Source organism: Chiloscyllium punctatum, chromosome 17, assembly GCF_047496795.1.
Source record: "Chiloscyllium punctatum isolate Juve2018m chromosome 17, sChiPun1.3, whole genome shotgun sequence".
NCBI lineage: Eukaryota > Metazoa > Chordata > Chondrichthyes > Orectolobiformes > Hemiscylliidae > Chiloscyllium > Chiloscyllium punctatum.
In genome coordinates, this window is record NC_092755.1 from 16,330,261 (window position 1) to 16,345,304 (window position 15,044).

Below are 15,044 nucleotides of genomic sequence, written 5' to 3' on the forward strand. Positions count from 1 at the left end.
TTGGGATACCTGATCGGCATTGACAGGTTGGACCGAAGGATCTGTTTCCATGCTGTACATCTCTATGATTCTATGACTCTATAACTCACTCCAGGCTACCTGTTATTCTGCATATAAACCACCTTGAAACCCTTCATTAAATTTCAGTCTGTAACTCACTCTGGGGTATCTGTTATTGTACACATAATCGTCCTGAATCCCCTTGATAAAATTCCAATCTGTAACTGACTTCCAATTATAAGGGACTCTGTACATTAGCCACTTCAATCGTTTGATTAGATTCCAGTCTGTATCACACTCCTGGGTATCTGTTATTCTGTATATTAACCATTCAATCCAAAGCTGTTAAAATTGTCCACAGTGTTCAGGGATTTGTATGTGAGGTATATTAGTCAAGGGTAAATGTGGGGAAATGGATCTGGATGGGTTATTCTTCTGAGGGTCAGTGTGGTCTTGTTGGGCTGAAGGGCTTGTTTCCCCACTGTCGGGATTATATGAATCACCCGGAACCCTCTCGATTAGATTCCAACGTGTAACTCACTTCCATGTATGTGTGACTGGCATGTTTCAAAAACACCCCAAAACCTTCAATTCTATTCCACTTCGATAAACACGAGGAGCTGCATTTTGGGAAAGCAAATTTGAGCAGGATTTATACACTTAATGGTCAGGTCCGAGGGAGAGTTGCTGAACAAAGAGACTTTGAAGTGCAGGTTCGTAGCTCCGTGAGAGTAGAGTGGCAGGTGGATAAGATAATGAAGGCAGCGTTTGGTATGCTTTCCTTTATTGGTCAGAGTTTTGAGTATAGGCATTGAGAGGTCATGTTGTGGCTGGACTGGACATGGGTTAGGCCACTGTTGGAATATGGCGTGCAATTCTGGTCTCCTTCCTATCGGAAGGATGTTGTGAAATTTGAAAGGGTTCAGAAAAGTTTTACAAGGAGGTTGCCAGGGTTAGAGGATTTGAGCAACAGGGAGAGGCTGAATAGGCTGGGGCTGTTTTCCCTGGAGCAGCAGAGGCTGAGGGGTGACTTTATCAAGGTTTATAAAATCATGACGGGCATGGATAGGATAAATAGACAAAGTCTTTTTCCTGGGGTAGGGAGTAAAGAGCTAAATGGCATTGGTTTAGTGTGAGAGGTAATATGAAGGAGACCTAAGGGGCAACTTGTTCACTCAGAGGGTGGTACATGAATGGAATGAACTGTCAGAGGAAATGGTGGAGGGCAGTACAATTGCAACATTTAAAATGCACCTCGATGGGTATATGAATGGGAAAGTTTTGGAGGGAGATGGTCCAAGTGCTTGAAAAAGAGACGAGAGTAGGTTAGGATATCTGGTCGGCATGGACGGGTTGGACCAAAGGGTCTGTTTCCATGCTGTACATCTCTATGACTATATGACTCCGTGATTTTGTGACTCACTACTTGTCATCTGTTATTCTGTATGTAAACCACCCTGAACCCCTCGATTAGATTCCAGTCTGGAACTCACTCCTGGGTGTCTCTTATGCTATATGTAAACCCTAAACCCCTCAATTAGATTCCAGTCTGGAACTCACTCCTGGGGATCTGTTATTGGATCTGTGAAATGATCCTTGTTGGATGTTAGACTGAAAACAAGATAAACTAAATGGTCAAATGTTACATTGGAAGCAAGAACACACAAAGCTGTTGGTTCATTTCTGTTCTGTTGTATATCTCAAAGTTTCACATTGGGCTGAATTTCTGTCACAATGGGGAAAGTATCAAAAGCTGTTTACTGCCCTGCATGAACGCATCATCATAACATGAATTCTCTTGCAAGATAGGAAATGGAGACAACTTCTGGAAGGTGTCTGTATCCCTGTGTGTGTGATTCTGTGTGTCTGTGATTCTGTGTGCATGTTCAATGTTTTATATATTTTCAAACTGTATTGATGTTGCCAGTCTCTCTTGCTTTTCCTTATTTACACACTCAATGTCGTCGTTTTGCTGATATAAAATGGTTGCTGTGGACAAATCTAAAATGTCTGCCCGACTGATTTGTGTCAGGAATACTTTCAGCAAGGGAGAGGGGGCAATGTGTCAAAAACAATTTCCATTCATTGATGCTAGCAGAGATAGTATATGGAGACAGCTCTTTGAAGGTGGTTAAAATGTAAATCCCAGAACCTGTTTACAGTGAACGTGGAGAGACAATGTGACATTCCAGTAAGGTCTGCCTTACTTTCCAAGCTCCTAATATATGAGAGAAACATAATATACAAAACCTGATAGAGCTCAGCCACTGACTTGTAGATTTGCAGCGTTGGATCGGAATCCTGCCTGGCGAGGCATTATCCCAAAGTGAAGGGTTTCTCAAATCCCACACTGACCTTCTGTGGGTTCAAATTGTGTGTTGTCTACAAATAAAAGAAAATAATATACCTGCAATTGAACAAAACACTTTCTGGAACTTTGTGCATCTGTTAGTTTAAGTATCTTTCAACAGGATTGAAGATAAATGAAAGAGTGAGAGATAGGTGGCACTGTGACCAGAATGGCAGTGCAGTATTAAAGGTATATTAATACTTTCAGTTAAAGGGGAAAACAGAGGAGGATAGTCTTCAAACAAGGAAACTTGGGAGTCAGTAAAGTTATGTAGTTTGTGACTGCATTATGTTTGCGTGAGTCAAGATTTGAAACCAGTTGGCCAATAGTACACTTTGTGACTCACTCTCAGTTACAAGTTATTTCACATAAAAAGGTTAACATATCCCTCAATTAGATTCCAGGCTGTAACTCACTCTGAGCTATCTGTTATTCTGTATCTAAAACTCCCTGAACCCCTCGATTAGATTCCAGGCTGTAACTCACTCCAGGGTATCTGTTATTCTTTACATAAACCATCCTAAATCCCTCGATTAGTTTCCAACCTGTAACACATTCCAGGCTATCTGTTATTCTGTAAATAAACCACCCTGAAGCCCTCGATTAGATTCCAGGCTGTAACTCACTCTGGGCAATCTGTTATTCTGCATATAACCCACCCTGAACCCCTCAATTAGATTCCAGGCTGTAACTCACTCTGGGCTATCTGTCATTCTGTATATAAACAGCCCTGAACCCCTTGATTAGATTCCAGAGTGTAACTCACTCCGGGCTCTCTGTTATTTTGTATATTAACCACCCTGAACCCATTGATTTGATTTCACTTCCTGACATGTTGAGCTCATGTTCCCAACACAACCTAATCTCAATAATGATTAATGTATCACTGGTCCTCCTATCTGCTGGCACTACCATCATGTTAATTTTCTGGTGTTTACGTACATGATCACCTGTAGCAGTGAGTCGCAGGTAGACAGAGTGGTGCTGAACACATTTGGCACATTTACCTAAATCAGTCAGAGCATTGAGTATAGGAGTTGTTGTGGTATGTTACATCTGTAGAGGATGTTGGTGAGGTCACTTTAAGAATACTGCGTACAACTCGGTTTTCTGCAGAAATGACTTACACGGATGTTCCAGGACTGGAGGTTTGAGCTATAGGGAGAGGCTGATTACGTTGAGCTGTTTCCCCCTGGAGTGTCAGAGGTTGAGAGGCAACATTATAGAGGTTTATAAAATCATCAGGGGCATGGATATTCTGAACAGCACGTTCTGCTCCCAAGGATAGGGGAGTCCAGAACAAGAGGGCAGAGGTTGAAGGGGAGACGGTGAATGATTTAGAAGGGACCTGAAGGTAAATGTTTCACACAGAGTGGTGTATGTACAGAAAGTGCAGTCAGAGGAAGTGGTCAAGGCGGGTACAATCACAGGAAGAATATTGGCCAAATGCTGGCAAATGGGACTAAATCAGATTTGATATCTGATCGGAGAGAACAGATTGGACTAATGGGTCTGTTTCCATTCTGCATGACTCTCTGATTCTATAAGATGGATGACGAATAATTCTGAAAGGACTTTTCAAGTCGGAATTCTCTTCAGTGGAACGTTATCGTGTCTCTATGTTCACATTGATTGAAAGCTGCGTTAGTTAAATATTTGACAGAGAAGTGAGTCATGCACAATGGGACGCAGACAGGAAAGTGAGGCTGAGACCACAACCTGATCGGCTACAATTTTAGTGCCGGTGGAGAAGGCTCAAAGTATCTAATGACCCACTCCTGCTCCTCAGTCCCATGTTCCTGTGTTCCATTCAGCCCCTCAAACCTGCTAGACAGGAGCAGTTGGAGGTTACTTTCTCCTATAACCTGTTGCGCAGAAATACAGGAGACATTTCAGCCCCTCAGTACTGACCCACATGGTTTGAAGTGAATTGGGAAATGTAATTGGAAAACCCAGGCTGGGTACGAAAGAGGCCCCTCATCTCTCTTCACAGAACTTCCCCTCTGTGCAACTTGTGCTTCATTTGTTGGTCATGTTGTACACCCAGATTCAGTGTGAATACAGCCACCATACCTCACTCAGGGATGACTCACAAAATCCTCTGGTCTCCCTTTCTGCAACATTCAATAACAGAACATTCATGAAAATAACACCCACTAACTTTCCAATAACAGAATGGGAGAACATCAGAAACAGGGGCATGTTATTTACCTCCCCAAGCCTGTCTTGCCCTTCTTTAAGATCATGACTGATCTGATCTTCGTCTCAAATCCTCTTTCATATCCAATTCTTCATAGCCCTCAACTCTCTGACTGGTCAATTTCCATCTACCTCATCTTCAAATACGTTCAATCATCTAGCTTCCCGAACACCCTTGAGGAGAGAAATCCTGACATTCAATCCCACCTGTTTGAAGAAAACACTTGCTGCTCCTATATCATGGCCTATTGATGTGAACAAAAGAGTTTGAGACAAGGGTTCAGGTAAAAATGACTGGCCCCGATATCAAGGCAGTGGTTGACGTCTGCTGACATCAAGGACCTTAACAAAACTGGACTTAACGTGAATCAGAGTAACCTCTCCAGTGTTTGGGATCAAAGGAAGATGTTCATCATCTCAGTCCTGGGTCACCTCTGCGCGAGATCCTCAGGGTAGCTTCCTCTTCACAAACATCTTCAGCTGCTTCATCAATGTCTCCCCGCCCCCACTCTCCCCACCATAAGATCCGAAGTGGGGATTTTCGCTGAAGATTCCACAATGTTCAGAAAATTTTGTCCCCCGTCAGCTCCTGAACTGGTCTTTGTCTGTAACGAGCAGGATCCAGACTCCATTGAGACTTGTGCTGTTAAAGTGTCCGTAACATTCATGTAACAGCACTGCCTGGCACTGCACATTGCCACAGTAAAACAAGAGTTCATTCAGCACCTCACGCTGGTTTCACAGGAATATGAGGAAGCCATTCAGCCCATTGACACTATTGGAGATGAACAGGGACAGCCCATTCAGTGCCTCCAGCCTATTACTCAGGAAGAGAAGGAGTCTAGTGTGATGGAGCTCACCAGAGCCCCTCGAAAATATTTGAAGGCGGTAGCCTAGATTCCAATGTTTTCTTATTTTAAAGGAAATGTAAAGTGTCTGTTCCAGATGCAATGTGACTGGTCAAACTACTCGGTGTGAAGCAAAACACCATCTACTTAACACAAAAGAGAAAATGAAACCAAAGAAAGAGGAATTTAGAATAACGCAATTCTATTGGATATGTGAAGAGAATAATACATCTCGGAACTAGTACTGATGAACTGTTCCAATACAGGAAAATCCCATAAACACAGCCCCTTGGCAAAAAGAAATATTCAGACACAGATTGTCACAAACATTTCTCCAATCCAAGAATTAAAAACAGTATCAAGAGGAATTTTTGAGAGAGTAGCAGCCAGGAGACATTCACTGAAGCTTCCAACTCTGTTGAGACCCCAATAGTTTCTAATGTTACTGAGAAACCAAAACCCAGAGATCCTAATCTGTGAGAGTTGACCACACCCATTCAGGCTGTATTACAATTAACCTAAGGCCTCCCTAGCTGTTACTCAAGTGGTCTTAACTAGCCAGCTTGGCAACAATCGTTCAATCTCTCTCATAAAATAAACCAGGACAAAATAATCTCTTAAAACTGCAACATTGTCACACTAGTCAGTACAATGAGCTGTCAAACAGGAACCAGGGTTAACCAGTCAGGCCATTGGCCCTGTCCAATCGGACGAGGTTGAAGCCAATCTCTCCCTTGAGTCACTTACACAGGAACAGCAGGAGGCCATTCCCACCTCAATGCACTTACACGGGGGCAGAATGAGGTAATTTTTGCTGATTCCTGATGAATGTCTTATTCCTGAAACGTCGATTCTCCTGGTCCTCGGATGCTGCCTGACCCGCTGTGCTTTATCAGCAATTGATGCTCTACTCTGATCTCCTGCATCGGCAGTCTTAAGTGTCTCCTTATTGATGCACAAAGATGTTGAACAAGTGGGGCAGAGGCTGCACAGACAGACTGTTCCACGTTTTTTCTCTTGGCTCCGTTGTTTATGATACACATGTGGGACATTAACATGGTTTTCTCGATGTGGACAGGGAAGCCATATGTCTTGTGTGAAGTCTCAAGAAGGCATCTTCCATCTCCACAAAGACGGCCTGGTGTTCTCTATGTAGGGTGGAAGCTGGTGGGAATGGCTACCTGTTTCAGATGGAAGGTATTGTGGCTGCTGTTGGGGATTGTGAGCAACCTGACGTTCAGTACAGGGTTCACTCGCCGACTGCACTATAACATGGGCAGAGTTAATTCGGAAAGTCACGTTAGACTGATGAATGGACTCTCTAAGTTCAAATAATGCTGATCTTGTTCATGTTGACCTTGACTAGTGCATGTCCTGTTCAGTGTAACCCGTATGCCTTATTCTGCCCAATCCTATTTCCACCCTATGATCTGTCTGGTCATGCTTACTATGATCTTTCTCCACTGCTCATAAGCAAAGTGTTTCCCTGTACTGAGATACACGTGAAAATAAATCAAACCAATAAATCCTGAGTAAAGTATGGAATTTCTGTCTCTGTCAATGTCTCTTTTGGAAATAAGAGATCGCTGCCACTCCTCGTGTTTCAGCGTCACCATTTCTTCATCTCTCACAGCTCTACAGATTAAACACTCAGCTTATTCACTCTATCCTCATGTTACCATCACCCGTGTCTGTGGTAAGGGAATCATTCCTTACAAAGGAGATCAAATCTGTACAGAGTGCCCCAAATGCTCTCTCAGCAAGGCTCGACAACAGCAGGAAGATGGCTTTACTTATGTACTCGAATCATCTTACAATGAAGGACAGCATACCATTGACTGCACCCATTACTTACACAGGGTTTGATTCGGAGCAGTCAGCATAGACCTGTGAGTGGGAGATCATGCTTCCCAAATTTCTTAGAGTCCTTTGATGAAGTTACCAGGACGTTTGATGAGGGCAGAGTGATAGACGTAGTCTCGATGGATTTCAGTAAGGCCTTTGATGAGGTTCCACATGGCAGGCTGCTCAGGAAGGTTCCATCTCGTAGAATGCGGGGGGAACTGGCCAATTGGATACACAGTTGGCCTGATGGTAGGAAGCAAAGGGTTTAGTGGAAGGATGTTTGTCAGACCGGAAGCTTGGTCCATTGCTGTTTGTTATCTATGATTTGGTTGAGAATGGACAAGGTATGATTAGTAAGTTTGCAGATGACATTAAAGTAATTGGGAGCATGAGCAGTGAGGAAGTTTATCAGAAATTGCAGCAGGACCTTTATCAGGTGAGAAATGGGCCGAGAAATGGCAAATGGAATTTAATATAGAAGCGTGAGGTCTTGCATTTTGGAAACTCAAATCAAGGTAGGGGTTTCATGGTGAATGGGAGGGTCTTACGGGGTGCAGTGGGTAGAGGGACTTTGGTGTTCAGGTGCACGGCTCTCTAAGAGTGGAGTCACAGGTAGACAGGGCAGTGAAGAAGGCTTTTGGCACATTGGCCTTCATCAGGCAGGATATTGAGTATAGAAGTTGGGACCTTATGTTACAGTTACACAGCACTTTGGTAAGGCCGCACTTGGAGTATTGTGTTCAGTTTTGTCACCTTGTTATGGGGAGGATGTTATTAAATTAGAAAGAGTGCAGAAGAAATTTGCAAGGAAATTGCCAGGACCCAATGGTCTGAGTTATAGGGAGAGGTTGGACAAGCTAGGACCTTTTCTTTAGCGTGTAAGAGACTGAGGGAGTCCTTATAGAGCTGTATAAAATCACGAGGGGTATGGATAGGGTTAATGCTCTCAGTCTTTTTCCAAGGTGTAGAGAATTGAGGATTAGAGGGGATCGGTTTAAGGTGAAAGGGGAAGGAATAAAAGGGAACCTGAGGGGCCACTTCTTTTTCCAGAGGTATGGTACGTGGATGAGCTGCCAGCAGATGTGGTTGAGGGGGGTACATTAACAACATTTCAAAAACATTTGGATAAATATGTGGATAGGAAAGGACTAGAAGCGTATGGGCCAACTGCAGGGAAATGGGGTTAGCGTGGATGGATATTTACAAGGTGGACTCGTACCCCTCTGTTAATTAAACCCAAATACCCAGAAAAGCTCGCCTCACCTTGTAATCTGTTAAAATAAGAGCGACACAGATCTCCTACATTCCACTATTTAAACAAAAATTATGAAGTTAGTTTCTTAACTTTAATAGTGAACACTAAACAACAAGTATTCGCAAATACAAGCCCCTCTTTTCTTAGCCACTTACTATCTGACTCCAACTCTGTAAAAATATGCTTTTCCAACAACCCACATATGAAACATTAAAATCTCAAGACCCTACAGTCTCCATCTTCCCGCTGTGTTCACTTTTCCAGCTGCTGATCTCCCTGGGTCGTTATTTCTATTGCAAGTAGGTTTACATGAACATGTATCTTTGATAGAGAGTGTTTGGGATGGTCAGTTAGCACTCCTGCTCTACAGCAGTTGCTCTATTCTAGGATGGCAGCAGCTCTCCCTCCAGTGTTCAAAATGCTGGATTTATATACGCCCCATGATATAATAATTCTCATAATTTGATTGCTGTCCAGCTGTCCAAACAATAATATTCAAATTCTGTTGGTTTCTGGTATCCTAAGCATTATTTAACCTCTTTGGTTGCATTTGGATGGCTGTCAAACAAGCAACCAAAACGCAGGTATCCATTTCTCAGCTAATGGTGACATGTGGAACAGTGTGACCTTTTGGTGGCATCTGTGGCTTTAATTTCTATTCAACAAAACCCGATCTGTCTTAAAGTGCCCATACATGTTTTTGGCTTCATAACATCTTCCTGCTTCAGAAAATAAAATGAACAAGCAGAATGAAAAGATGGCTACATTTATTTTCCTCTAATTCTTCATCCCAATTATATGAAATACAAAAGTATTAATCTCAGTTATATCATTCATATTAATTCTGCACACCAATACAACACTGGAATCAGTCAAATCTTATCTGCACTGCTTTCCTTTAAATCCGCGAAGACCCATCTGCTATCACATTGTAGGAGCCACAGTATGTCCATTTTGTGAGTTTAAAGTCGGTAAGGTAAGACTCCAATGAAATAGTCTCATATTCTGGTCTTTAAATATTCCAAAAAATGCGAGAGATTTGTCGTTGTCCACAACCATCTCTGACAAATTGTTTGTCATATAAACATTAGAATATTATCAGGCCAGTGTGGAGCATAATCATTCCTTTTCAATAATGGAGATTTTGCATTTTTTTCTGGTGGAAATTGAGTTTTTTCGACAAGTAGCCAATTAGCCATTCAATTCCATCATCCTCTTTCTGTATCAATACATCTCCGACCCCGATATCCTGAGCATCAAACACAATTTTCAAAGGGTTTCAAAATATTTGGTGTAGCTAAAACTGGTGTGGTGATTAATCCTGCTTTAAAATTCACAAATGCCTCCTGGCATTGTTCTGTCCACCACAACTCTGTGTTCTTCTTTACTAAGTCCATCAGTGGTGCCAATACACTGCTGAAGTTTGGAACAAACTTCCGATAGAATCCAATCAGTTCCAAAAATCGAAGCACCTCTTTCTTCGAGGATGGTTGTGTAAATTCCTCAAAGCCCTTCGTTTTTGTGTTCCATGGGGTCAACCTTCCATGTCCAATGAAATGTCCCAAGAACGTCACCTCTGCCTTCGCGAATTATGTTTTCTTTAAGTTTATTACCAAGTTTGCTTCTTGTAATCGTTCAACATGCTCTGCCAACTGTAACGTGTGAGCTTTCAATCACTTGCTAAAGGTCACTACATCATTCAGATAAACTACACAATTTGTTCATCTGACCATAACTCTATTCCTGAGTCACTAAACCTGGCTTTGAAGGGAATTCCTATCACTGGTGGCAATACTAATACGTCATCCCCACAGGAAATCGTCAAAATTTCAGAGGTTTTATCTGCCACGTGCTTCATTCTATGCTGTGCCCTTCAGGTGCTGTTTAGCGAACTCATCTACTCCATCTAATCTCTCCCTCACCTCACATACATAATCCGAGTGTGAGATCTCTGACTTCGGTCCTGTCAATTTATATTCAATTAATTCCAAAGGACTTCTCACTTCAAATATTAACTCAATGGAAGTAAACTGAGTAAATTTATTTGGGACAAATAATTTTTGTCTAATGGCAAACAATTCAATGAGACACCTTCATTCCAATCATTCGGGTAATCTGTTGTAATCATTCGGGTGTGCTGTTAATATGGTCTTCAGCGTCTGATGCTAACTTTCCAAGGCTCCCTGGGATTCAGGATGGGACACCCTTGATTTAAACTGCTGTATGCCTAAGGTATCCATGACTTCCTTAAACAGCTGAGCGGTAAAATGAGACCTTGGTCTGACTGAATCTCTCTGCGGAGCCCACAGTGTGTAAAGAAAGCTACCAACTCCTCCACCTCCCTTTTTACCTTAACAGTCCGTAATAGAATTGCCTCTGGAAATCTGGTAGACACATCCATTATGGCTAGCAAATATTAGTTTCCAATTTTATTTTAGATAGGGGAGCGACACAACTCATCATAACCTTTGTGAAATGTTCTTCGAATGCAGGAATTGGTAACAAAGGTTCTGGCTTTATTACTGCCTGTGACTTACCTACCATTTAGAATGTTTGACATGTACGTCAAAAAATAATCACGTCCGTGTGCATTACAGGCCACTAGAAATGCCTCTGTCCCTTAACCTGAGTCTTCTATACACCTAGGTGACGCCCTGCAGTTAGTTTATGAGCTGCCCGTAACACTGTACGCTACCTCTAAAAAAATCTGGTGCACTTCGTCCCATTTCCCTTCTGCACTAACCTATCGGGGTCTCCATTTTAATTTTAGCATTCTACTTTAAGTTAATAACGTTGGACAATATATTCTGATTCCTTTTCTGTGTGTGTGCATGTGTGAATGTGTGTGTATATATCTGTTGTAAGTCCATTAGCCTTTCTGGACTAAACCCCTCTGTCTGATCCTCTGCCTGTTCAGGTTTTTCCTGCACCGTGACATCAAACAGGGGGTCAGTTCACTGCACATCAACTCCTTTGGCTTTTTATTTCGGTTTTCCTTCCTGCTCTAACTTATGACAGTGGAATCTTGTTACTATACAGTCTGGAAAAATCCTGGGTATTTTTCTTTTAACTCCCCAATTCCCTAGTTTTCATTTTGCCTTCTCCAACACAAGGGGTGCCACTCCCACCTTGGATCCTGTTAAATCGTTCACAAGAATAAACTGTATTCCTGGAAATAACACTCTGTTACTCACTGTCACTGTTACTGCCCCAACCTTGATTTGGCATTCCATCCTGATGTTACACAAGGGAATACTTAATTTCTAACCCCATTCAACAAATTGTTACGATCTTGATTAATATGTCAGAAAGAGTGAAAATATTTTCATCTCTCACTATTAGAGGCCGAGAGAAAGTGAGGGCTGCAGATGCTGGAGGTGAGAGTTGAAAAGTGTGGGGCTGGAACAGCATAGCCAACCAGGCAGCATCTGAGGGGCAGAAGAGTTGACGTTTCAGGCATAAATCCTTCATCAGGAAAGTGGGAGGTGGGGTAAGGGAGGGGGAAGGGGGCCGAGAAATAAATAGGAGGGTGGGGGTGGAGCTGGGTGGAAGATAGTTTGGAAGGCGATAGGTAGACGCAGGTGGGGTGTGATGGTGATATGTCAGAGAGGAGGGTGTTGTGGACAGGACAACTAGAACCCTCAAACTAGAACCATCATCAATGTTGACTTCACCAAATTCCAAATCTCCCCTCCACCAACCTCTCCCAGATCCAACCGTTCAACCTAGCACTGCCCTCTTGAACCACCCTAACTGGCCAGCTTCTTTCCCACCTACCGACTCCACCCTCCCAACCGACATATCACTATTAATCCCACCTATATCTTCTTATCACCTTCCCAGTGACCCTCCCACCAGCCCAGCTACTACCCTCGTATTTATCTTTCAGCCCCATTCTCCCCCCACCAAATTCCTGACGATGGGTTTCTGCCTGATATTCGATTGTCCTGCTGTTTGGATGCTGCCTGATCTGTTGTGCTTTTCTGGCGCCTCACTTATCAACTATTAGAGACTGAGCAGATCCCGTATCTCACAAAATTATAACTTCTTGTTCTTCTCCCCCTGTTCTTTCTGAATAAACTTTATCGACAGAGGTGAATTCTTTCAGAGATCAGGTACCGACTCCATACCCAGCCCTTGCCTAGGCTGAGCACTCTCCTGCAGCTCCTCGGCTCCACTTGGGGTCTCCGTTACCAGTTTCATTAATGCCACTGGCTTAGCCTCTTCTACCGCATCTTTCCCAGAGTTCCTTCCTTCAACGACCATCACAGTGTGTCCCAGCTTACTTCAATGAAACCACCTTTTCCCAGTGCCCTTCTTAAACCATCAGCACTGTCATTTTATGTGTTCCACGCCCTTATACTGAGAACACCTGAGACCTTTCACTTCCTTTCAACCCCTTTGGGCTTCTTTTTTCACTTGTGGTAAACTATTGTGCACTACTGTTTGCTTTGTAATGTGTGAACTTCCCTTCTCCCAATTTCTATCCCTCATAGCATGCAAATTCTCCCGGAAGCTAAATTTCATCTCATGCACCAATGCATATTTACCTGCCATTTCTGCCGCGCATCTCGCTTCTTGAAATTTCTGTTCGTGCACATGAATTCTTACCATCTCTGGAAGTGAGTCTTTAAACTTCTTCAGCAGATTAATCTCCCTTCAAGCCTCACAGGTCTTATCTATTTTTAAGTCCAACACCCATCTATCAAAATGACTGTTGTTAATTATTTCAAACTTAACATAAGTTTTTCCGTCTCTATTTTCATGAACCTCTGTCTATATGCTTCTGATACCAATTCATAGCCAATCAAAATAGCCAATTTGACATCTGCATAATCTCTTGATCCCTCATCTGAGAACCGCTGTACATACCTCACCAGCTGTGCCCACCAGCTTAGTCTGAACGAGCATTACCCACAATTTCACTGGACACGTAATCTGCCGAGTCATTTTTTTCAAATGAAATAAAAAAGGTTTTGACATTTTTCTCACCGAAATATGGCAAGGCGCTAACATAGTTGTATACGTGCCAATGTTCTCCCTTCATCTCCATCCTGTTAATTTAACTTTCTTGTCTAATTCCCAACTTCTGAATCTCAAATTCTCTCTCTCTTTCTTTTTCCTCTCCTTCTCTTTTTCTCTCTCTGTTTCCGTCTCTTTCTTTATCTTCTAACTTCAGTTGCCATATCTGCAATTAAAGTTATTTTCTAACTCGACTGCAGTTGTCTGTTTCTCTGATACATCAAAGTGCTTTACCGACTCCATTATAATTTCTGGTTTCCTTTTGTCCCTGGTTAAACCCAATTCCAACCTATTTGCTAATTCTAAAAAATGTCCTGCTTCTGTCTTTCTAAACTTTCTTGGCAAATTTGGGAACCTCTTTAGTAATGTTAAAAGCCATTTCCCTCACTTTTAATTTAAACAACCACAAGTAAACAAAATTAAACAGATTTTCCGACTGGTTTTATTTGAAGATCTAGGTCACTAATTGCAACGTGTTGGAATTTGCTGGGATATTTTGTACCCGAAATCTGTTCAAATCTGTCCAAGTCCCATACGGCAGGGCCCCAAAGTGTGGAGACATCTATGTCGAGCACTTCTGTTCATTAAAACCACAAACCTAAAACGCTCACCTCACCTCGTAATCTGTTAATACATGAGTGACAAAGAACTCCCAAATTCCACTAATAAAAGAAAAATAACAGTTTGTATGTATGCAAGTTAGCTCGCTGTGCTTGAAGGTTTGTTTTCTGACAATTCGACACTATGACTATGTAACATCATCAGTGAGAGTCTCTGCTGAAGTGCTGGTGGTATGTCGCGCCTCTGTATTTATAGGTCTTGGGTTCTTAAGATGGGTGATGTCATTTCCAGTTCTTTTGTTTTACAAGAGTAGGTAGAGAGGATCTAAATTGATGCGTTTATTGATGGACTTCTGTTCAGACTGCCATTCCTCTAAGAACATCCTTGCGTGTCTTAGTATGTGTGTGTGCATTGTCCCAATCAAAGTGGTGCCCTTCTTTGTCTGTATGTATGGAACATAGTGATAATGGGTCATGTCTTTTGGTGGCGAGCTGGTGTTCGTGTATCCTGGTAACATGACAACAGGACCATTTCAATGGCGGAAAATGATTTTATATATACTGTTTAATGAATGTGTGTGTGCAGATGAGTAACATTTTTCACATGTGCACAACACATTCTAAATGAACAACGGAGACGCACGAAAAGTGATGCATATGATGTATAAAATTTATAAAACATTAAAACATCATTGGACCCTCATCGAAAGTGATATGTTTCCCCTTCTCTCAACGTTCCCTCCTTTTCCAGAATTCTCTACTCCAATCTCTCCTTCTTATCAGGATGTGTGTTATTAATTCTTACTTCTGGTGTCCCAACTTATTTCAGTTAATCCCCTTTCTATCAGAATTCCATATATTGGCCTGTTGGGTTCTTTTCAAAGCTCGTGTCTATCATATTATTGGAGATAAAAAGTCTGGCATCAGAGCCAGCATTTGAACACATTACTCTGTTGTCCATGCAC